The sequence below is a fragment of the Phyllobates terribilis genome, unplaced genomic scaffold (assembly GCF_046119375.1).
Source record: "Phyllobates terribilis strain yellow unplaced genomic scaffold, ASM4611937v1 Scaffold_11__3_contigs__length_659146591, whole genome shotgun sequence".
NCBI classification, from domain to species: domain Eukaryota; kingdom Metazoa; phylum Chordata; class Amphibia; order Anura; family Dendrobatidae; genus Phyllobates; species Phyllobates terribilis.
The window spans coordinates 609,061,077-609,085,079 of NW_027362771.1; the positions used below are offsets into that span (position 1 = coordinate 609,061,077).

The window sequence follows — 24,003 nt, forward strand, 5'->3', positions numbered from 1 at the left end:
AATTCATTACTGGCTTTAGCTCTTCTAACGCTAGCCCAGCTTTCCCTGCAGACAGCATTATATTCTTCTTTCCATTTGATATTCATTTCTTTGTTCCTTTCAAGCAAGCTTTTCAGTTCAGTATTCCGCCATCCTGGTCTCCATATATGCTTTCAATTCTTCCTTCTTTTCGGGATTGTTACTGATTGTGCTGTGAGAATTTAATTTAGCAAAATCTCCCATCCTTCCTGGACATTACTTTCCTTTCGAACATCCTACCTTTCCTTCCTTTTTACTGAGTCCATTAAAAACTGCCTTTCTACAGTCCAATCTTAAAATCTCAGTTTTCGCAGGTTTTCCTCCTTTTGTAGTTCAAAAGTATAGGATAGAATTACCGCTGCCTCCTAAAATCTCTATCCCCTTTACTTCCTCAACTGTTTCCTAATTTTTGGTAAAAATTTGATCCAAATAAATGATGGTGGCGGTGGGATTTGAACCCAAGCCTCCAGAGAGACTGAAGCCTAAATCCAGCACCTTAGACTGCTCGACAACGCTACCTCTTACATAAGTTTAATGTTATTTATATCAAAAGTTTGCTTTTGATGTAAATGGCAGAAAATATTTTATATCCAATAATACAAAAAGACAAATGTTATTATGTATGAGCAACGTAATTATCAGGGATTTGTTTGTACATTGACTCTGGGGCACCATTTTACAAAACATATGACTTGTATCCAGATATTTAACTAATCTTTCCTCTGTTGGCTCATCCGCTAATTTTTAGATATCACTGAATTAGGTGGTACAGATTACTTGCTATGATCTCCCATATACAGGACACTCAAACATGAAGGATTCCTACACCCCTGCCTGTACGTAACAGATAATCAGAAGCAGCAGCAAGGAAGACATTATACAGCAGTGCAGAGCAGTGTAGCTATGAGTTCATCAATAGGTTGACTTACTGGATAGCAGCAGAAGCAGCATGGCTCTGTTTATGTTTGCTAATCACTCTACTCCTCCTGTATTGATAACCTCAAAAAGGCAGCAGGGATATGAGCTAGCAGTTAGACTTCTTTTGACCAAGATTGATTTTGGCAAATTTTGAGAATGGTTGATCATTGATTGAACTGACATGGATGTAACATAGATGGTAAATTATGTAATTAATTCTAATGCCTAAAGCCAACATGACTATTCATATGCCGTATTCTTATGTATGACTTGCTCACATGTTACTTTTCTTCTACAGCACAGTGAAGATCACTTGATGTTACATTTGCTTTCTTAGAGAACACAGAAGCAAAACAGGAATTTAAAAGTTCAGTCTTCTCAACATCATTATTGACCACTTTACCCTTTTCATCCTTTAAAAATCCTATAGCATCTTTGGCTTTTCTTTAACTTTTGACTTACTTCCAAAATCCTTTCTTATTGCTTTTGGTCTCTCTTGCAAGCCTCACTTCATTACTGGCTTTAGCTCTTCTAACGCTAGCCCACCTTTCCCTGCAGACAGCATTATATTCTTCTTTAGATATGAACCCTTCTTTTCATTTGATATTCATTTCTTTGTTCCTTTTTAGCAAGCTTTTAAGTTCAGTATTCAGCCATCCTGGTCTCCATAAATGCTTTCCATTCTTCCTTCTTTTCGGGATTGTTACTGATTGTGCAGTGAGAATTTAATTTAGCAAAATCTCCCATCCTTCCTGGACATTTCTTTCCTTTATAACAATCTACCTTTCCTTCCTTTTTACTGAGTCCATTAAAAACTGCCTTTCTACAGTCCAATCTTAAAATCTCAGTTTTTGCAGGTTTTCCACCTTTTGTAGTTCAAAAGTATAGGATAGAATTACCGCTGTCTCCTAAATTCTCAATCCCCTTTACTTCCTCAACTGTTTCCTAATTTTTGGTAAAAATTAGATCCAAATAAATATAGGCAGCGGTGGGATTTGAACCCACGCCTCCAGAGAGACTGGAGCCTTAATCCAGCACCTTAGACCGCTCGGCCACGCGACCTCATACGGATGTTCAAACTTATTTAAATTAGATATTTGCTAATGATATAAGTTGCAGAAAACATTGTATATCTAATTAGACAAAAATACAAATGTTATTATGCATGAGCAACGTAATTATCAGGGATTTGTTTGTACATTGACTCTGGGGCACCATTTTGCAAAACATATGACTTGTATCCAGATATTTAACTAATCTTTCCTCTGTTGGCTCAACCGCTAATTTTTAGATATCACTGAATTAGGTGGTATAGATTACTTGCTATGATCTCCCACATACAGGACACTCAAACATGAAGGATTCCTACACCCCAGCCTGTACGTAACAGATAATCAGAAGCAGCAGCAAGGAAGACGTTATACAGCAGTGCAGAGCAGTGTAGCTATGAATCCATCAATAGGGTGACTTACTGGAAAGCAGCAGAAGCAGCATGGCTCTGTTTATGTTTGCTAATCACTCTACTCATCTTGTATTGATAATCCTAAAAAGGCAGCAGGGATATGAGCTAGCAGTTAGACTTCATTTGACCAAGATTGATATTGGCAAAATTTGAGAATCGTTGATCATTGATTGAACTGACATCGATGTAACATAGATGGTAAATTATGTAATTAATTCTGATGCCTAAAGCCAACATGACTATTCATATGCCGTATTGTTATGTATGACTTGCTCACATGTTACTTTTCTTCTACAGCACAGTGAAGATCACTTGATGTTACATTTGCTTTCTTAGAGAACACAGAAGCAAAACAGGAATTTAAAAGTTCAGTCTTCTCAACATTATTATTGACCACTTTACCCTTTTCATCCTTTAAAAATCCTATAGCATCTTTGGCTTTTCTTTAACTTTTGACTTACTTCCACAATCCTTTCTTATTGCTTTTGGTCTCTCTTGCAAGCCTCACTTCATTACTGGCTTTAGCTCTTCTAACGCTAGCCCACCTTTCCCAGCAGACAGCATTATATTCTTCTTTAGATATGAACACTTCTTTTCATTTGATATTCTTTTCTTTGTTCCTTTTTAGCAGGCTTTTAAGTTCAGTATTCAGCCATCCTGGTCTCCATAAATGCTTTCCATTCTTCCTTCTTTTTGGGATTGTTACTGATTGTGCAGTGAGAATTTAGTTTAGCAAAATCTCCCATCCTTCCTGGACATTTCTTTCCTTAAGAACATCCTACTTTTCCTTCCTTTTTACTGAGTCCATTAAAAACTGCCTTTCTACAGTCCAATCTTAAAATCTCAGTTTTCGCAGGTTTTCCACCTTTTGTAGTTCAAAAGTATAGGATAAAATTACCGCTGCCTCCTAAATTCTCAACCCCCTATACTTCCTCAACTGTTTCCTAATTTTTGGTAAAAATTAGATCGAAATAAATAATGGCAGCGGTGGGATTTGAACCCACTCCTCCAGAGAGACTGGAGCCTTAATCCAGCGCCTTAGACCGCTCAGCCACACTACCTCATACAGATTTTCAAACTTATTTAAATCAGAAATTTGCTAATGATATAAGTTGCGGAAAACATTCTATAACTAATTAGACAAAAATACAAATGTTATTATGCATGAGCAACGCAATTATCAGGGATTTGTTTGTACATTGACTCTGGGGCACCATTTTGCAAAACATATGACTTGTATCCAGATATTTAACTAATCTTTCCTCTGTTGGCTCAACCGCTAATTTTTAGATATCACTAAATTAGGTGGTATAGATTACTTGCTATGATCTCCCACATACAGGACACTCAAACATGAAGGATTCCTACACCGCTGCCTGTACGTAACAGATAATCAGAAGCAGCAGCAAGGAAGACATTATACAGCAGTGCAGAGCAGTGTAGCTATGAGTTCATCACTAGGGTGACTTACTGGAAAGCAGCAGAAGCAGCATGGCTCTGTTTATGTTTGTTAATCACTCTGCTCATCCTGTATTGATAATCCTAAAAAGGCAGCAGGGATATGAGCTAGCAGTTAGACTTCATTTGACCAAGATTGATTTTGGCAAATTTTGAGAATCGTTGATCACTGATTGAACTGACATGGATGTAACATAGATGGTAAATTATGTAATTAATTCTGATGCCTAAAGCCAACATGACTATTCATATGCCGTATTCTTATGTATGACTTGCTCACATGTTCCTTTTCTTCTACAGCACAGTGAAGATCACTTGATGTTACATTTGCTTTCTTACAGAACACAGAAGCAAAATAGGAATTTAAAAGTTCAGTTTTCTCAACATCATTATTGACCACTTTACCCTTTTCATCCTTTAAAAATCCTATAGCATCTTTGGCTTTTCTTTAACTTTTGACTTACTTCCAAAAACCTTTCTTATTGCCTTTGGTCTCTCTTGCAAGCCTCAGTTCATTACTGGCTTTAGCTCTTCTAATGCTAGCCCAGCTTTCCCTGCAGACAGCATTATATTCTTTAGATATGAACCCTTCTTTTCATTTGATATTCATTTCTTCGTTCCTTTTTAGCAAGCTTTTCATTTCAGTATTTAGCCATCCTGGTCTCCATAAATGCTTTCCATTCTTCCTTCTTTTCGCCATTGTTACTGATTGTGCAGTGAGAATTAAATTTAGCAAAATCTACCATCTTTCCTGGACATTTCTTTCCTTTAGAACATCCTACCTTTCCTTACTTTTTACTGAGTCCATTAAAAACTGTCTTTCTACAGTCCAATCTTAAAATCTCAGTTTTCGCAGGTTTTCCTCCTTTTGTAGTTGAAAATTATAGGATAGCATGATCGCTGCCTCCTAAGTTCTCAACCCCCTTTACTTCCTCAACCGTTTCCTAATTTTTGGTAAAAATTTGATCCAAATAAATAATGGCAGCGGTGGGATTTGAACCAACGCCTCCAGAGAGACTAGAGCCTAAATACAGCGCCTTAGACCGCTCAGCCACGCTACCTCTTACATATGTTTAAAGTTATTTATATCAGAAGTTTGCTTTTGATGTAAGTGGCAGAAAATATTTTATATCCAATATGACAAAAAGACAAATTTTATTATGCAACAGCAACGTAATTATCAGGGAATTGTTTGTACATTGACTTTGGGGCACCATTTTACAAAACATATGACTTGTATCCAGGTATTTAACTAATCTTTCCTCTGTTGGCTCATCCGCTAATTTTTAGATATCACTGAATTAGGTGGTATAGATTACTTGCTATGATCTGCCATATACAGGACACTCAAACATGAAGGATTCCTACACCCCTCCCTGTACGTAACAGATAATCAGAAGCAGCAGCAAGGAAGACATTATACAGCAGTGCAGAGCAGTGTAGCTATGAATCCATCACTAGGGTGATTTACTGGAAAGCAGCAGAAGCAGCATGGCTCTGTTTATGTTTGCTAATCACTCTACTCATCCAGTATTGATAATCCTAAAAGGCAGCAGGGATATGAGCTAGCAGTTAGACTTCTTTTGACCAAGATTGATTTTGGCAAATTTTGAGAATCGTTGATCATTGATTGAACTGACATGGATGTAACATAGATGGTAAATTATGTAATTAATTCTGATGCCTAAAGCCATCATGACTATTCACATGCTGTATTCATACGTATGACTTGCTCACATGTTCCTTTTCTTCTACAGCACAGTGAAGATCACTTGATGTTACATTTACTTTCTTAGAGAACACAGAAGCCAAATAGGAAATTAAAAGTTTAGTCTTCTCAACATCATTATTGACCACTTTACCCTTTTCATCTTTTAAAAATCCTAAAGCATCTTTGGCTTTTCTTTAACTTTTGAATAACTTCCAAAATCCTTTCTTATTGCTTTTGGTCTCTCTTGCAAGCCTCAATTCATTACTGGCTTTAGCTCTTCTAATGCTAGCCCAGCTTTCCCTGCAGACAGCATTATATTCTTCTTTCCATTTGATATTCATTTCTTTGTTCCTTTTTAGCAAGCTTTTAAGTTCAGTATTCAGCCATCCTGGTCTCCATAAATGCTTTCCATTCTTCCTTCTTTTCGGGATTGTTACTGATTGTGCTGTGAGAATTTAATTTAGCAAAATCTCCCATCCTTCCTGGAGATTACTTTCCTTTCGAACATCCTACCTTTCCTTCCTTTTTACTGAGTCCATTAAAAACTGCCTTTCTTCAGTCCAATCTTAAAATCTCAGTTTTCGCAGGTTTTCCTTCTTTTGTAGTTCAAAAGTATAGGATAGAATTACCGCTGCCTCCTAAAATCTCTATCCCCTTTACTTCCTCAACTGTTTCCTAATTTTTGGTAAAAATTAGATCCAAATAAATGATGGTGGCAGAGGGATTTGAACCCAAGCCTCCAGAGAGACTGAAGCCTAAATCCAGCACCTTAGACTGCTCGGCCACGCTACCTCTTACATAAGTTTAATGTTATTTATATCAAAAGTTTGCTTTTGATGTAAATGGCAGAAAATATTTTATATTCAATAATACAAAAAGACAAATGTTATTATGTATGAGCAACGTAATTATCAGGGATTTGTTTGTACATTGACTCTGGGGCACCATTTTACAAAACATATGACTTGTATCCAGATATTTAACTAATCTTTCCTCTGTTGGCTCATCCGCTAATTTTTAGATATCACTGAATTAGGTGGTACAGATTACTTGCTATGATCTCCCATATACAGGACACTCAAACATGAAGGATTCCTACACCCCTGCCTGTACGTAACAGATAATCAGAAGCAGCAGCAAGGAAGACATTATACACCAGTGCAGAGCAGTGTAGCTATGAGTTCATCAATAGGTTGACTTACTGGATAGCAGCAGAAGCAGCATGGCTCTGTTTATGTTTGCTAATCACTCTACTCCTCCTGTATTGATAATCCTAAAAAGGCAGCAGGGATATGAGCTAGCAGTTAGACTTCTTTTGACCAAGATTGATTTTGGCAAATTTTGAGAATGGTTGATCATTGATTGAACTGACATGGATGTAACATAGATGGTAAATTATGTAGTTAATTCTGATGCCTAAAGCCAACATGACTATTCATATGCCGTATTCATACGTATGACTTGCTCACATGTTCCTTTTCTTCTACAGCACAGTGAAGATCACTTGATGTTACATTTGCTTTCTTAGAGAACACAGAAGCAAAACAGGAATTTAAAAGTTCAGTCTTCTCAACATCATTATTGACCACTTTACCCTTTTCATCCTTTAAAAATCCTATAGCATCTTTGGCTTTTTTTTAACTTTTGACGTACTTCCAAAATCCTTTCTTATTGCTTTTGGTCTCTCTTGCAAGCCTCACTTCATTACTGGCTTTAGCTCTTCTAACGCTAGCCCACCTTTCCCTGCAGACAGCATTATATTCTTTTTTAGATATGAACCCTTCTTTTCATTTGATATTCATTTCTTTGTTCCTTTTTAGCAAGCTTTTAAGTTCAGTATTCAGCCATCCTGGTCTCCATAAATGCTTTCCATTCTTCCTTCTTTTCGGGATTGTTACTGATTGTGCAGTGAGAATTAAATTTAGCAAAATCTACCATCTTTCCTGGACATTTCTTTCCTTTAGAACATCCTACCTTTCCTTACATTTTACTGAGTCCATTAAAAACTGTCTTTCTACAGTCCAATCTTAAAATCTCAGTTTTCTCAGGTTTTCCTCCTTTTGTAGTTGAAAATTATAGGATAGCATGATCACTGCCTCCTAAGTTCTCAACCCCCTTTACTTCCTCAACCGTTTCCTAATTTTTGGTAAAAATTTGATCCAAGTAAATAATGGCAGTGGTGGGATTTGAACCAACGCCTCCAGACAGACTAGAGCCTAAATCCAGCGCCTTAGAGCGCTCGACCACGCTACCTCTTACATATGTTTAAAGTTATTTATATCAGAAGTTTGCTTTTGATGTAACTGGAAGAAAATATTTTATATCCAATATGACAAAAAGACAAATGTTATTATGCAACAGCAACGTAATTATCAGCGAATTGTTTGTACATTGACTTTGGGGCACCATTTTACAAAACATATGACTTGTATCCAGATATTTAACTAATCTTTCCTCTGTTGGCTCATCCGCTAATTTTTAGATATCACTGAATTAGGTGGTATAGATTATTTGCTATGATCTCCCACATACAGGACACTCAAACATGAAGGATTCCTACACCCCTGCCTGTACGTAACAGATAATCAGAAGCAGCAGCAAGGAAGACATTATACAGCAGTGCAGAGCAGTGTAGCTATGAATCCATCACTAGGGTGACTTACTGGAAAGCAGCAGAAGCAGCATGGCTCTGTTTATGTTTGCTAATCATTCTACTCATCCTGTATTGATAATCCTAAACGGCAGCAGGGATATGAGCTAGCAGTTAGACTTCTTTTGACCAAGATTGATTTTGGCAAATTTTGAGAATGGTTGATCATTGATTGAACTGACATGGATGTAACATAGATGGTAAATTATGTAATTAATTCTGATGCCTAAAGCCAACATGACTATTCACATGCTGTATTCATACGTATGACTTGCTCACATGTTCCTTTTCTTCTACAGCACAGTGAAGATCACTTGATGTTACATTTACTTTCTTAGAGAACACAGAAGCCAAATAGGAAATTAAAAGTTCAGTCTTCTCAACATCATTATAGACCACTTTACCCTTTTCATCTTTTAAAAATCCTAAAGCATCTTTGGCTTTTCTTTAACTTTTGACTTACTTCCAAAATCCTTTCTTATTGCTTTTGGTCTCTCTTGCAAGCCTCAATTCATTACTGGCTTTAGCTCTTCTAATGCTAGCCCAGCTTTCCCTGCAGACAACATTATATTCTTCTTTCCATTTTATATTCATTTCTTTGTTCCTTTTTAGCAAGCTTTTAAGTTCAGTATTCAGCCATCCTGGTCTCCATAAATGCTTTCCATTCTTCCTCCTTTTCGGGATTGTTACTGATTGTGCTGTTAGAATTTAATTTAGCAAAATCTCCCATCCTTCCTGGACATTACTTTCCTTTCGAGCATCCTACCTTTCCTTCCTTTTTACTGAGTCCATTAAAAACTGCCTTTCTACAGTCCAATCTTAAAATCTCAGTTTTCGCAGGTTTTCCTCCTTTTGTAGTTCAAAAGTATAGGATAGAATTACCGCTGCCTCCTAAAATCTCTATCCCCTTTACTTCCTCAACTGTTTCCTAATTTTTGGTAAAAATTAGATCCAAATAAATGATGGTGGTGGTGGGATTTGAACCCAAGCCTCCAGAGAGACTGAAGCCTAAATCCAGCACCTTAGACTGCTCGGCCACGCGACATCTTACTTATGTTTAATGATATTTATATCAAAAGTTTGCTTTTGATGTAAGTGGCAGAAAATATTTTATATCCAATAATACAAAAAGACAAATGTTAATATGTATGAGCAACGTAATTATCAGGGAATAGTTTGTATATTGACTCTGGGGCACCATTTTACAAAACATATGACTTGTATCCAGGTATTTAACTAATCTTTCCTCTGTTGGCTCATCCGCTAATTTTTAGATATCACTGAATTAGGTGGTATAGATTACTTGCTATGATCTCCCATATACAGGACACTCAAACATGAAGGATTCCTACACCCCTGCCTGTACGTAACAGATAATCAGAAGCAGCAGCAAGGAAGACATTATACAGCAGTGCAGAGCAGTGTAGCTATGAGTTCATCAATAGGTTGACTTACTGGATAGCAGCAGAAGCAGCATGGCTCTGTTTATGTTTGCTAATCACTCTACTCATCCTGTATTGATAATCCTAAAAAGGCAGCAGGGATATAAGCTAGCAGTTAGACTTCTTCTGACCAAGATTGATTTTGGCAAATTTTGAGAATGGTTGATCATTGATTGAACTGACATGGATGTAACATAGATGGTAAATTATGTAGTTAATTCTGATGCCTAAAGCCAACATGACTATTCATATGCCGTATTCATACGTATGACTTGCTCACATGTTCCTTTTCTTCTACAGCACAGTGAAGATCACTTGATGTTACATTTGCTTTCTTAGAGAACACAGAAGCAAAACAGGAATTTAAAAGTACAGTCTTCTCAACATCATTATTGACCACTTTACCCTTTTCATCCTTTAAAAATCCTATAGCATCTTTGGCTTTTCTTTAACTTTTGACTTACTTCCAAAATCCTTTCTTATTGCTTTTGGTCTCTCTTGCAAGCCTCACTTCATTACTGGCTTTAGCTCTTCTAACGCTAGCCCACCTTTCCCTGCAGACAGCATTATATTCTTCTTTAGATATGAACCCTTCTTTTAATTTGATATTCATTTCTTTGTTCCTTTTTAGCAAGCTTTTAAGTTCAGTATTCAGCCAACCTGGTCTCCATAAATGCTTTCCATTCTTCCTTCTTTTCGGGATTGTTACTGATTGTGCAGTGAGAATTTAATTTAGCAAAATCTCCCATCCTTCCTGGACATTTCTTTCCTTTATAACATTCTACCTTTCCTTCTTTTTTACTGAGTCCATTAAAAACTGCCTTTCTACAGTCCAATCTTAAAATCTCAGTTTTCGCAGGTTTTCCACATTTTGTAGTTCAAAAGTATAGGATAGAATTACCGCTGTCTCCTAAATTCTCAATCCCCTTTACTTCCTCAACTGTTTCCTAATTTTTGGTAAAAATTAGATCCAAATAAATAAAGGCAGCGGTGGGATTTGAACCCACACCTCCAGAGAGACTGGAGCCTTTATCCAGCGCCTTAGACCGCTTGGCCACGATACCTCATACGGTCGTTCAAACTTATTTAAATTAGATATTTGCTAATGATATAAGTGGCAGAAAACATTGTATATCTAATTAGACAAAAATACAAATGTTATTATGCATGAGCAACGTAATTATCAGGGATTTGTTTGTACATTGACTCTGGGGCACCATTTTGCAAAACATATGACTTGTATCCAGATATTTAACTAATCTTTCCTCTGTTGGCTCAACCGCTAATTTTTAGATATCACTGAATTAGGTGGTATAGATTACTTGCTATGATCTCCCACATACAGGACACTCAAACATGAAGGATTCCTGCACCCCAGCCTGTACGTAACAGATAATCAGAAGCAGCAGCAAGGAAGACATTATACAGCAGTGCAGAGCAGTGTAGCTATGAATCCATCACTAGGGTGACTTACTGGAAAGCAGCAGAAGCAGCATGGCTCTGTTTATGTTTGCTAATCACTCTGCTCATCCTGTATTGATAATCCTAAAAAGGCAGCAGGGATATGAGCTAGCAGTTAGACTTCTTTTGACCAAGATTGATTTTGGCAAATTTTGAGAATGGTTGATCATTGATTGAACTGACATGGATGTAACATAGATGGTAAATTATGTAGTTAATTCTGATGCCTAAAGCCAACATGACTATTCATATGCCGTATTCATACGTATGACTTGCTCACATGTTCCTTTTCTTCTACAGCACAGTGAAGATCACTTGATGTTACATTTGCTTTCTTAGAGAACACAGAAGCAAAACAGGAATTTAAAAGTACAGTCTTCTCAACATCATTATTGACCACTTTACCCTTTTCATCCTTTAAAAATCCTATAGCATCTTTGGCTTTTCTTTAACTTTTGACTTACTTCCAAAATCCTTTCTTATTGCTTTTGGTCTCTCTTGCAAGCCTCACTTCATTACTGGCTTTAGCTCTTCTAACGCTAGCCCACCTTTCCCTGCAGACAGCATTATATTCTTCTTTAGATATGAACCCTTCTTTTAATTTGATATTCATTTCTTTGTTCCTTTTTAGCAAGCTTTTAAGTTCAGTATTCAGCCAACCTGGTCTCCATAAATGCTTTCCATTCTTCCTTCTTTTCGGGATTGTTACTGATTGTGCAGTGAGAATTTAATTTAGCAAAATCTCCCATCCTTCCTGGACATTTCTTTCCTTTATAACATTCTACCTTTCCTTCTTTTTTACTGAGTCCATTAAAAACTGCCTTTCTACAGTCCAATCTTAAAATCTCAGTTTTCGCAGGTTTTCCACATTTTGTAGTTCAAAAGTATAGGATAGAATTACCGCTGTCTCCTAAATTCTCAATCCCCTTTACTTCCTCAACTGTTTCCTAATTTTTGGTAAAAATTAGATCCAAATAAATAAAGGCAGCGGTGGGATTTGAACCCACACCTCCAGAGAGACTGGAGCCTTTATCCAGCGCCTTAGACCGCTTGGCCACGATACCTCATACGGTCGTTCAAACTTATTTAAATTAGATATTTGCTAATGATATAAGTGGCAGAAAACATTGTATATCTAATTAGACAAAAATACAAATGTTATTATGCATGAGCAACGTAATTATCAGGGATTTGTTTGTACATTGACTCTGGGGCACCATTTTGCAAAACATATGACTTGTATCCAGATATTTAACTAATCTTTCCTCTGTTGGCTCAACCGCTAATTTTTAGATATCACTGAATTAGGTGGTATAGATTACTTGCTATGATCTCCCACATACAGGACACTCAAACATGAAGGATTCCTGCACCCCAGCCTGTACGTAACAGATAATCAGAAGCAGCAGCAAGGAAGACATTATACAGCAGTGCAGAGCAGTGTAGCTATGAATCCATCACTAGGGTGACTTACTGGAAAGCAGCAGAAGCAGCATGGCTCTGTTTATGTTTGCTAATCACTCTGCTCATCCTGTATTGATAATCCTAAAAAGGCAGCAGGGATATGAGCTAGCAGTTAGACTTCTTTTGACCAAGATTGATTTTGGCAAATTTTGAGAATGGTTGATCATTGATTGAACTGACATGGATGTAACATAGATGGTAAATTATGTAGTTAATTCTGATGCCTAAAGCCAACATGACTATTCATATGCCGTATTCATACGTATGACTTGCTCACATGTTCCTTTTCTTCTACAGCACAGTGAAGATCACTTGATGTTACATTTGCTTTCTTAGAGAACACAGAAGCAAAACAGGAATTTAAAAGTTCAGTCTTCTCAACATCATTATTGACCACTTTACCCTTTTCATCCTTTAAAAATCCTATAGCATCTTTGGCTTTTTTTTAACTTTTGACGTACTTCCAAAATCCTTTCTTATTGCTTTTGGTCTCTCTTGCAAGCCTCACTTCATTACTGGCTTTAGCTCTTCTAACACTAGCCCACCTTTTCCTGCAGACAGCATTATATTCTTCTTTAGATATGAACCCTTCTTTTCATTTGATATTCATTTCTTTGTTCCTTTTTAGCAAGCTTTTAAGTTCAGTATTCAGCCATCCTGGTCTCCATAAATGCTTTCCATTCTTCCTTCTTTTCGGGATTGTTACTGATTGTGCAGTGAGAATTAAATTTAGCAAAATCTACCATCTTTCCTGGACATTTCTTTCCTTTAGAACATCCTACCTTTCCTTACTTTTTACTGAGTCCATTAAAAACTGTCTTTCTACAGTCCAATCTTAAAATCTCAGTTTTCTCAGGTTTTCCTCCTTTTGTAGTTGAAAATTATAGGATAGCATGATCGCTGCCTCCTAAGTTCTCAACCCCCTTTACTTCCTCAACCGTTTCCTAATTTTTGGTAAAAATTTGATAACAAGTAAATAATGGCAGTGGTGGGATTTGAACCAACGCCTCCAGACAGACTAGAGCCTAAATCCAGCGCCTTAGAGCGCTCGACCACGCTACCTCTTACATATGTTTAAAGTTATTTATATCAGAAGTTTGCTTTTGATGTAAGTGGAAGAAAATATTTTATATCCAATATGACAAAAAGACAAATGTTATTATGCAACAGCAACGTAATTATCAGCGAATTGTTTGTACATTGACTTTGGGGCACCATTTTACAAAACATATGACTTGTATCCAGATATTTAACTAATCTTTCCTCTGTTGGCTCATCCGCTAATTTTTAGATATCACTGAATTAGGTGGTATAGATTATTTGCTATGATCTCCCACATACAGGACACTCAAACATGAAGGATTCCTACACCCCTGCCTGTACGTAACAGATAATCAGAAGCAGCAGCAAGGAAGACATTATACAGCAGTGCAGAGCAGTGTAGCTATGAATCCATCACTAGGGTGACTTACTGGAAAGCAGCAGAAGTAGCATGGCTCTGTTTATGTTTGCTAATCATTCTACTCATCCTGTATTGATAATCCTAAAAGGCAGCAGGGATATGAGCTAGCAGTTAGACTTCTTTTGACCAAGATTGATTTTGGAAAATTTTGAGAATGGTTGATCATTGATTGAACTGACATGGATGTAACATAGATGGTAAATTATGTAATTAATTCTGATGCCTAAAGCCAACATGACTATTCACATGCTGTATTCATACGTATGACTTGCTCACATGTTCCTTTTCTTCTACAGCACAGTGAAGATCACTTGATGTTACATTTACTTTCTTAGAGAACACAGAAGCCAAATAGGAAATTAAAAGTTCAGTCTTCTCAACATCATTATAGACCACTTTACCCTTTTCATCTTTTAAAAATCCTAAAGCATCTTTGGCTTTTCTTTAACTTTTGACTTACTTCCAAAATCCTTTCTTATTGCTTTTGGTCTCTCTTGCAAGCCTCAATTCATTACTGGCTTTAGCTCTTCTAATGCTAGCCCAGCTTTCCCTGCAGACAACATTATATTCTTCTTTCCATTTTATATTCATTTCTTTGTTCCTTTTTAGCAAGCTTTTAAGTTCAGTATTCAGCCATCCTGGTCTCCATAAATGCTTTCCATTCTTCCTCCTTTTCGGGATTGTTACTGATTGTGCTGTTAGAATTTAATTTAGCAAAATCTCCCATCCTTCCTGGACATTACTTTCCTTTCGAGCATCCTACCTTTCCTTCCTTTTTACTGAGTCCATTAAAAACTGCCTTTCTACAGTCCAATCTTAAAATCTCAGTTTTCGCAGGTTTTCCTCCTTTTGTAGTTCAAAAGTATAGGATAGAATTACCGCTGCCTCCTAAAATCTCTATCCCCTTTACTTCCTCAACTGTTTCCTAATTTTTGGTAAAAATTAGATCCAAATAAATGATGGTGGTGGTGGGATTTGAACCCAAGCCTCCAGAGAGACTGAAGCCTAAATCCAGCACCTTAGACTGCTCGGCCACGCGACATCTTACTTATGTTTAATGATATTTATATCAAAAGTTTGCTTTTGATGTAAGTGGCAGAAAATATTTTATATCCAATAATACAAAAAGACAAATGTTAATATGTATGAGCAACGTAATTATCAGGGAATAGTTTGTATATTGACTCTGGGGCACCATTTTACAAAACATATGACTTGTATCCAGGTATTTAACTAATCTTTCCTCTGTTGGCTCATCCGCTAATTTTTAGATATCACTGAATTAGGTGGTATAGATTACTTGCTATGATCTCCCATATACAGGACACTCAAACATGAAGGATTCCTACACCCCTGCCTGTACGTAACAGATAATCAGAAGCAGCAGCAAGGAAGACATTATACAGCAGTGCAGAGCAGTGTAGCTATGAGTTCATCAATAGGTTGACTTACTGGATAGCAGCAGAAGCAGCATGGCTCTGTTTATGTTTGCTAATCACTCTACTCATCCTGTATTGATAATCCTAAAAAGGCAGCAGGGATATAAGCTAGCAGTTAGACTTCTTCTGACCAAGATTGATTTTGGCAAATTTTGAGAATGGTTGATCATTGATTGAACTGACATGGATGTAACATAGATGGTAAATTATGTAGTTAATTCTGATGCCTAAAGCCAACATGACTATTCATATGCCGTATTCATACGTATGACTTGCTCACATGTTCCTTTTCTTCTACAGCACAGTGAAGATCACTTGATGTTACATTTGCTTTCTTAGAGAACACAGAAGCAAAACAGGAATTTAAAAGTACAGTCTTCTCAACATCATTATTGACCACTTTACCCTTTTCATCCTTTAAAAATCCTATAGCATCTTTGGCTTTTCTTTAACTTTTGACTTACTTCCAAAATCCTTTCTTATTGCTTTTGGTCTCTCTTGCAAGCCTCACTTCATTACTGGCTTTAGCTCTTCTAACGCTAGCCCACCTTTCCCTGCAGACAGCATTATATTCTTCTTTAGATATGAACCCTTCTTTTAATTTGATATTCATTTCTTTGTTCCTTTTTAGCAAGCTTTTAAGTTCAGTATTCAGCCAACCTGGTCTCCATAAATGCTTTCCATTCTTCCTTCTTTTCGGGATTGTTACTGATTGTGCAGTGAGAATTTAATTTAGCAAAATCTCCCATCCTTCCTGGACATTTCTTTCCTTTATAACATTCTACCTTTCCTTCTTTTTTACTGAGTCCATTAAAAACTGCCTTTCTACAGTCCAATCTTAAAATCTCAGTTTTCGCAGGTTTTCCACATTTTGTAGTTCAAAAGTATAGGATAGAATTACCGCTGTCTCCTAAATTCTCAATCCCCTTTACTTCCTCAACTGTTTCCTAATTTTTGGTAAAAATTAGATCCAAATAAATAAAGGCAGCGGTGGGATTTGAACCCACACCTCCAGAGAGACTGGAGCCTTTATCCAGCGCCTTAGACCGCTTGGCCACGATACCTCATACGGTCGTTCAAACTTATTTAAATTAGATATTTGCTAATGATATAAGTGGCAGAAAACATTGTATATCTAATTAGACAAAAATACAAATGTTATTATGCATGAGCAACGTAATTATCAGGGATTTGTTTGTACATTGACTCTGGGGCACCATTTTGCAAAACATATGACTTGTATCCAGATATTTAACTAATCTTTCCTCTGTTGGCTCAACCGCTAATTTTTAGATATCACTGAATTAGGTGGTATAGATTACTTGCTATGATCTCCCACATACAGGACACTCAAACATGAAGGATTCCTGCACCCCAGCCTGTACGTAACAGATAATCAGAAGCAGCAGCAAGGAAGACATTATACAGCAGTGCAGAGCAGTGTAGCTATGAATCCATCACTAGGGTGACTTACTGGAAAGCAGCAGAAGCAGCATGGCTCTGTTTATGTTTGCTAATCACTCTGCTCATCCTGTATTGATAATCCTAAAAAGGCAGCAGGGATATGAGCTAGCAGTTAGACTTCTTTTGACCAAGATTGATTTTGGCAAATTTTGAGAATGGTTGATCATTGATTGAACTGACATGGATGTAACATAGATGGTAAATTATGTAGTTAATTCTGATGCCTAAAGCCAACATGACTATTCATATGCCGTATTCATACGTATGACTTGCTCACATGTTCCTTTTCTTCTACAGCACAGTGAAGATCACTTGATGTTACATTTGCTTTCTTAGAGAACACAGAAGCAAAACAGGAATTTAAAAGTTCAGTCTTCTCAACATCATTATTGACCACTTTACCCTTTTCATCCTTTAAAAATCCTATAGCATCTTTGGCTTTTTTTTAACTTTTGACGTACTTCCAAAATCCTTTCTTATTGCTTTTGGTCTCTCTTGCAAGCCTCACTTCATTACTGGCTTTAGCTCTTCTAACGCTAGCCCACCTTTCCCTGCAGACAGCATTATATTCTTCTTTAGATATGAACCCTTCTTTTCATTTGATATTCATTTCTTTGTTCCTTTTTAGCAAGCTTTTAAGTTCAGTATTCAGCCATCCTGGTCTCCATAAATGCTTTCCATTCTTCCTTCTTTTCGGGATTGTTACTGATTGTGCAGTGAGAATTAAATTTAGCAAAATCTACCATCTTTCCTGGACATTTCTTTCCTTTAGAACATCCTACCTTTCCTTACTTTTTACTGAGTCCATTAAAAACTGTCTTTCTACAGTCCAATCTTAAAATCTCAGTTTTCTCAGGTTTTCCTCCTTTTGTAGTTGAAAATTATAGGATAGCATGATCGCTGCCTCCTAAGTTCTCAACCCCCTTTACTTCCTCAACCGTTTCCTAATTTTTGGTAAAAATTTGATAACAAGTAAATAATGGCAGTGGTGGGATTTGAACCAACGCCTCCAGACAGACTAGAGCCTAAATCCAGCGCCTTAGAGCGCTCGACCACGCTACCTCTTACATATGTTTAAAGTTATTTATATCAGAAGTTTGCTTTTGATGTAAGTGGAAGAAAATATTTTATATCCAATATGACAAAAAGACAAATGTTATTATGCAACAGCAACGTAATTATCAGCGAATTGTTTGTACATTGACTTTGGGGCACCATTTTACAAAACATATGACTTGTATCCAGATATTTAACTAATCTTTCCTCTGTTGGCTCATCCGCTAATTTTTAGATATCACTGAATTAGGTGGTATAGATTATTTGCTATGATCTCCCACATACAGGACACTCAAACATGAAGGATTCCTACACCCCTGCCTGTACGTAACAGATAATCAGAAGCAGCAGCAAGGAAGACATTATACAGCAGTGCAGAGCAGTGTAGCTATGAATCCATCACTAGGGTGACTTACTGGAAAGCAGCAGAAGCAGCATGGCTCTGTTTATGTTTGCTAATCATTCTACTCATCCTGTATTGATAATCCTAAAAGGCAGCAGGGATATGAGCTAGCAGTTAGACTTCTTTTGACCAAGATTGATTTTGGAAAATTTTGAGAATGGTTGATCATTGATTGAACTGACATGGATGTAACATAGATGGTAAATTATGTAATTAATTCTGATGCCTAAAGCCAACATGACTATTCACATGCTGTATTCATACGTATGACTTGCTCACATGTTCCTTTTCTTCTACAGCACAGTGAAGATCACTTGATGTTACATTTACTTTCTTAGAGAACACAGAAGCCAAATAGGAAATTAAAAGTTCAGTCTTCTCAACATCATTATAGACCACTTTACCCTTTTCATCTTTTAAAAATCCTAAAGCATCTTTGGCTTTTCTTTAACTTTTGACTTACTTCCAAAATCCTTTCTTATTGCTTTTGGTCTCTCTTGCAAGCCTCAATTCATTACTGGCTTTAGCTCTTCTAATGCTAGCCCAGCTTTCCCTGCAGACAACATTATATTCTTCTTTCCATTTTATATTCATTTCTTTGTTCCTTTTTAGCAAGCTTTTAAGTTCAGTATTCAGCCATCCTGGTCTCCATAAATGCTTTCCATTCTTCCTCCTTTTCGGGATTGTTACTGATTGTGCTGTTAGAATTTAATTTAGCAAAATCTCCCATCCTTCCTGGACATTACTTTCCTTTCGAGCATCCTACCTTTCCTTCCTTTTTACTGAGTCCATTAAAAACTGCCTTTCTACAGTCCAATCTTAAAATCTCAGTTTTCGCAGGTTTTCCTCCTTTTGTAGTTCAAAAGTATAGGATAGAATTACCGCTGCCTCCTAAAATCTCTATCCCCTTTACTTCCTCAACTGTTTCCTAATTTTTGGTAAAAATTAGATCCAAATAAATGATGGTGGTGGTGGGATTTGAACCCAAGCCTCCAGAGAGACTGAAGCCTAAATCCAGCACCTTAGACTGCTCGGCCACGCGACATATTACTTATGTTTCATGATATTTATATCAAAAGTTTGCTTTTGATGTAAGTGGCAGAAAATATTTTATATCCAATAATACAAAAAGACAAATGTTAATATGTATGAGCAACGTAATTATCAGGGAATAGTTTGTATATTGACTCTGGGGCACCATTTTACAAAACATATGACTTGTATCCAGATATTTAACTAATCTTTCCTCTGTTGGCTCATCCGCTAATTTTTAGATATCACTGAATTAGGTGGTATAGATTACTTGCTATGATCTCCCATATACAGGACACTCAAACATGAAGGATTCCTACACCCCTGCCTGTACGTAACAGATAATCAGAAGCAGCAGCAAGGAAGACATTATACAGCAGTGCAGAGCAGTGTAGCTATGAGTTCATCAATAGGTTGACTTACTGGATAGCAGCAGAAGCAGCATGGCTCTGTTTATGTTTGCTAATCACTCTACTCATCCTGTATTGATAATCCTAAAAAGGCAGCAGGGATATAAGCTAGCAGTTAGACTTCTTCTGACCAAGATTGATTTTGGCAAATTTTGAGAATGGTTGATCATTGATTGAACTGACATGGATGTAACATAGATGGTAAATTATGTAGTTAATTCTGATGCCTAAAGCCAACATGACTATTCATATGCCGTATTCATACGTATGACTTGCTCACATGTTCCTTTTCTTCTACAGCACAGTGAAGATCACTTGATGTTACATTTGCTTTCTTAGAGAACACAGAAGCAAAACAGGAATTTAAAAGTACAGTCTTCTCAACATCATTATTGACCACTTTACCCTTTTCATCCTTTAAAAATCCTATAGCATCTTTGGCTTTTCTTTAACTTTTGACTTACTTCCAAAATCCTTTCTTATTGCTTTTGGTCTCTCTTGCAAGCCTCACTTCATTACTGGCTTTAGCTCTTCTAACGCTAGCCCACCTTTCCCTGCAGACAGCATTATATTCTTCTTTAGATATGAACCCTTCTTTTAATTTGATATTCATTTCTTTGTTCCTTTTTAGCAAGCTTTTAAGTTCAGTATTCAGCCAACCTGGTCTTCATAAATGCTTTCCATTCTTCCTTCTTTTCGGGATTGTTACTGATTGTGCAGTGAGAATTTAATTTAGCAAAATCTCCCATCCTTCCTGGACATTTCTTTCCTTTATAACATTCTACCTTTCCTTCTTTTTTACTGAGTCCATTAAAAACTGCCTTTCTACAGTCCAATCTTAAAATCTCAGTTTTCGCAGGTTTTCCACATTTTGTAGTTCAAAAGTATAGGATAGAATTACCGCTGTCTCCTAAATTCTCAATCCCCTTTACTTCCTCAACTGTTTCCTAATTTTTGGTAAAAATTAGATCCAAATAAATAAAGGCAGCGGTGGGATTTGAACCCACACCTCCAGAGAGACTGGAGCCTTTATCCAGCGCCTTAGACCGCTTGGCCACGATACCTCATACGGTCGTTCAAACTTATTTAAATTAGATATTTGCTAATGATATAAGTGGCAGAAAACATTGTATATCTAATTAGACAAAAATACAAATGTTATTATGCATGAGCAACGTAATTATCAGGGATTTGTTTGTACATTGACTCTGGGGCACCATTTTGCAAAACATATGACTTGTATCCAGATATTTAACTAATCTTTCCTCTGTTGGCTCAACCGCTAATTTTTAGATATCACTGAATTAGGTGGTATAGATTACTTGCTATGATCTCCCACATACAGGACACTCAAACATGAAGGATTCCTGCACCCCAGCCTGTACGTAACAGATAATCAGAAGCAGCAGCAAGGAAGACATTATACAGCAGTGCAGAGCAGTGTAGCTATGAATCCATCACTAGGGTGACTTACTGGAAAGCAGCAGAAGCAGCATGTCTCTGTTTATGTTTGCTAATCACTCTGCTCATCCTGTATTGATAATCCTAAAAAGGCAGCAGGGATATGAGCTAGCAGTTAGACTTCATTTGACCAAGATTGATTTTGGCAAATTTTGAGAATCGTTGATCATTGATTGAACTGACATCGATGTAACATAGATGGTAAATTATGTAATTAATTCTGATGCCTAAAGCCAACATGACTATTCATATGCCGTATTGTTATGTATGACTTGCTCACATGTTCCTTTTCTTCTACAGCACAGTGAAGATCACTTGATGTTACATTTGCTTTCTTAGAGAACACAGAAGCAAAACAGGAATTTAAAAGTACAGTCTTCTCAACATCATTATTGACCACTTTACCCTTTTCATCCTTTAAAAATCCTATAGCATCTTTGGCTTTTCTTTAACTTTTGACTTACTTCCAAAATCCTTTCTTATTGCTTTTGGTCTCTCTTGCAAGCCTCACTTCATTACTGGCTTTAACTCTTCTAACGCTAGCCCACCTTTCCCTGCAGACAGCATTATATTCTTCTTTAGATATGAACCCTTCTTTACATTTGATATTCATTTCTTTGTTCCTTTTTAGCAAGCTTTTAAGTTCAGTATTCAGACATCCTGGTCTCCATAAATGCTTTCCATTCTTCCTTCTTTTTGGGATTGTTACTGATTGTGCAGTGAGAATTTAATTTAGCAAAATCCCCCATCCTTCCTGGACATTTCTTTCCTTTAGAACATCCTATTTTTCCTTCCTTTTTACTGAGTCCATTAAAAACTGCCTTTCTACAGTCCAATCTTAAAATCTCAGTTTTCGCAGGTTTTCCACCTTTTGTAGTTCAAAAGTATAGGATAAAATTACTGCTGCCTCCTAAATTCTCAACCCCCTATACTTCCTCAACTGTTTCCTAATTTTTGGTAAAAATTAGATCCAAATAAATAATGGCAGCGGTGGGATTTGAACCCACGCCTCCAGGGAGACTGGAGCCTTAATCTAGCGCCTTAGACCGCTCGGCCACGCTACCTCATGCGGATGTTCAAACTTATTTAAATCAGAAATTTGCTAATGATATAAGTTGCGGAAAACATTGTATAACTAATTAGACAAAAATACAAATGTTATTATGCATGAGCAACGCAATTATCAGGGATTTGTTTGTACATTGACTCTGGGGCACCATTTTGCAAAACATATGACTTGTATCCAGATATTTAACTAATCTTTCCTCTGTTGGCTCAATTGCTAATTTTTAGATATCACTGAATTAGGTGGTATAGATTACTTGCTATGATCTCCCACATACAGGACACTCAAACATGAAGGATTCCTACACCCCTGCCTGTACGTAACAGATAATCAGAAGCAGCAGCAAGGAAGACGTTGTACAGCAGTGCAGAGCAGTGTAGCTATGAATCCATCACTTGGGTGACTTACTGGAAAGCAGCAGAAGGAGCATGGCTCTGTTTATGTTTGCTAATCACTCTGCTCATCCTGTATTGATAATCCTAAAAAGGCAGCAGGGATATGAGCTAGCAGTTAGACTTCATTTGACCAAGATTGATTTTGGCAAATTTTGAGAATCGTTGATCACTGATTGAACTGACATCGATGTAACATAGATGGTAAATTATGTAATTAATTCTGATGCCTAAAGCCAACATGACTATTCATATGCCGTATTCTTATGTATGACTTGCTCACATGTTCCTTTTCTTCTACAGCACAGTGAAGATCACTTGATGTTACATTTGCTTTCTTAGAGAACACAGAAGCAAAATAGGAATTTAAAAGTACAGTTTTCTCAACATCATTATTGACCACTTTACCCTTTTCATCCTTTAAAAATCCTATAGCATCTTTGGCTTTTCTTTAACTTTTAACTTACTTCCAAAAACCTTTCTTATTGCCTTTGGTCTCTCTTGCAAGCCTCACTTCATTACTGGCTTTAGCTCTTCTAATGCTAGCCCAGCTTTCCCTGCAGACAGCATTATATTCTTTAGATATGAACCCTTCTTTTCATTTGATATTCATTTCTTTGTTCCTTTTTAGCAAGCTTTTAAGTTCAGTATTCAGCCATCCTGGTCTCCATAAATGCTTTCCATTCTTCCTTCTTTTCGGGATTGTTACTGATTGTGCAGTGAGAATTTAATTTAGCAAAATCTCCCATCCTTCCTGGACATTTCTTTACTTTATAACATTCTACCTTTCCTTCCTTTTTACTGAGTCCAATAAAAACTGCCTTTCTAGAGTCCAATCTTAAAATCTTAGTTTTCACAGGTTTTCCACCTTTTGTAGTTCAAAAGTATAGGATAGAATTAACGCTGCCTCGTAAATTCTCAATCCCCTTTACTTCCTCAACTGTTTTCTAATTTTTGGAAAAAATTAGATCCAAATAAATAATGGCTGCAATAGGATTTGAACCCACGCCTCCAGAGAGACTGGAGCCTTAATCCAGCGCCTTAGACCGCTCGGCCACACTACCTCATACGGATGCTCTAACTTATTTAAATCAGAAATTTGCTAATGATATAAGTGGCAGAAAACATTGTATATCTAATTAGACAAAAATACAAATGTTATTATGCATGAGCAACGTAGTTATCAGGGATTTGTTTTTACATTGACTCTGGGGCACCATTTTGCAAAACATAT

The 24,003-nt window shown here is 36.8% G+C and overlaps 3 non-coding genes across 3 annotated transcripts; all 3 read right to left on the minus strand.

Moving 5' to 3' along the window:
* Window positions 1–1,916: 1,916 nt before the first annotated feature.
* TRNAL-AAG (transfer RNA leucine (anticodon AAG)) lies at window positions 1,917–1,998 on the minus strand. The gene has a single exon. It is a non-coding gene; the product is annotated as a tRNA-Leu (tRNA).
* Window positions 1,999–3,377: 1,379 nt separating this feature from the next.
* TRNAL-AAG (transfer RNA leucine (anticodon AAG)) lies at window positions 3,378–3,459 on the minus strand. Its single transcript has one exon. It is a non-coding gene; the product is annotated as a tRNA-Leu (tRNA).
* Window positions 3,460–22,293: 18,834 nt separating this feature from the next.
* On the minus strand, window positions 22,294–22,375 carry TRNAL-AAG (transfer RNA leucine (anticodon AAG)). Its single transcript has one exon. It is a non-coding gene; the product is annotated as a tRNA-Leu (tRNA).
* Window positions 22,376–24,003: the final 1,628 nt, after the last annotated feature.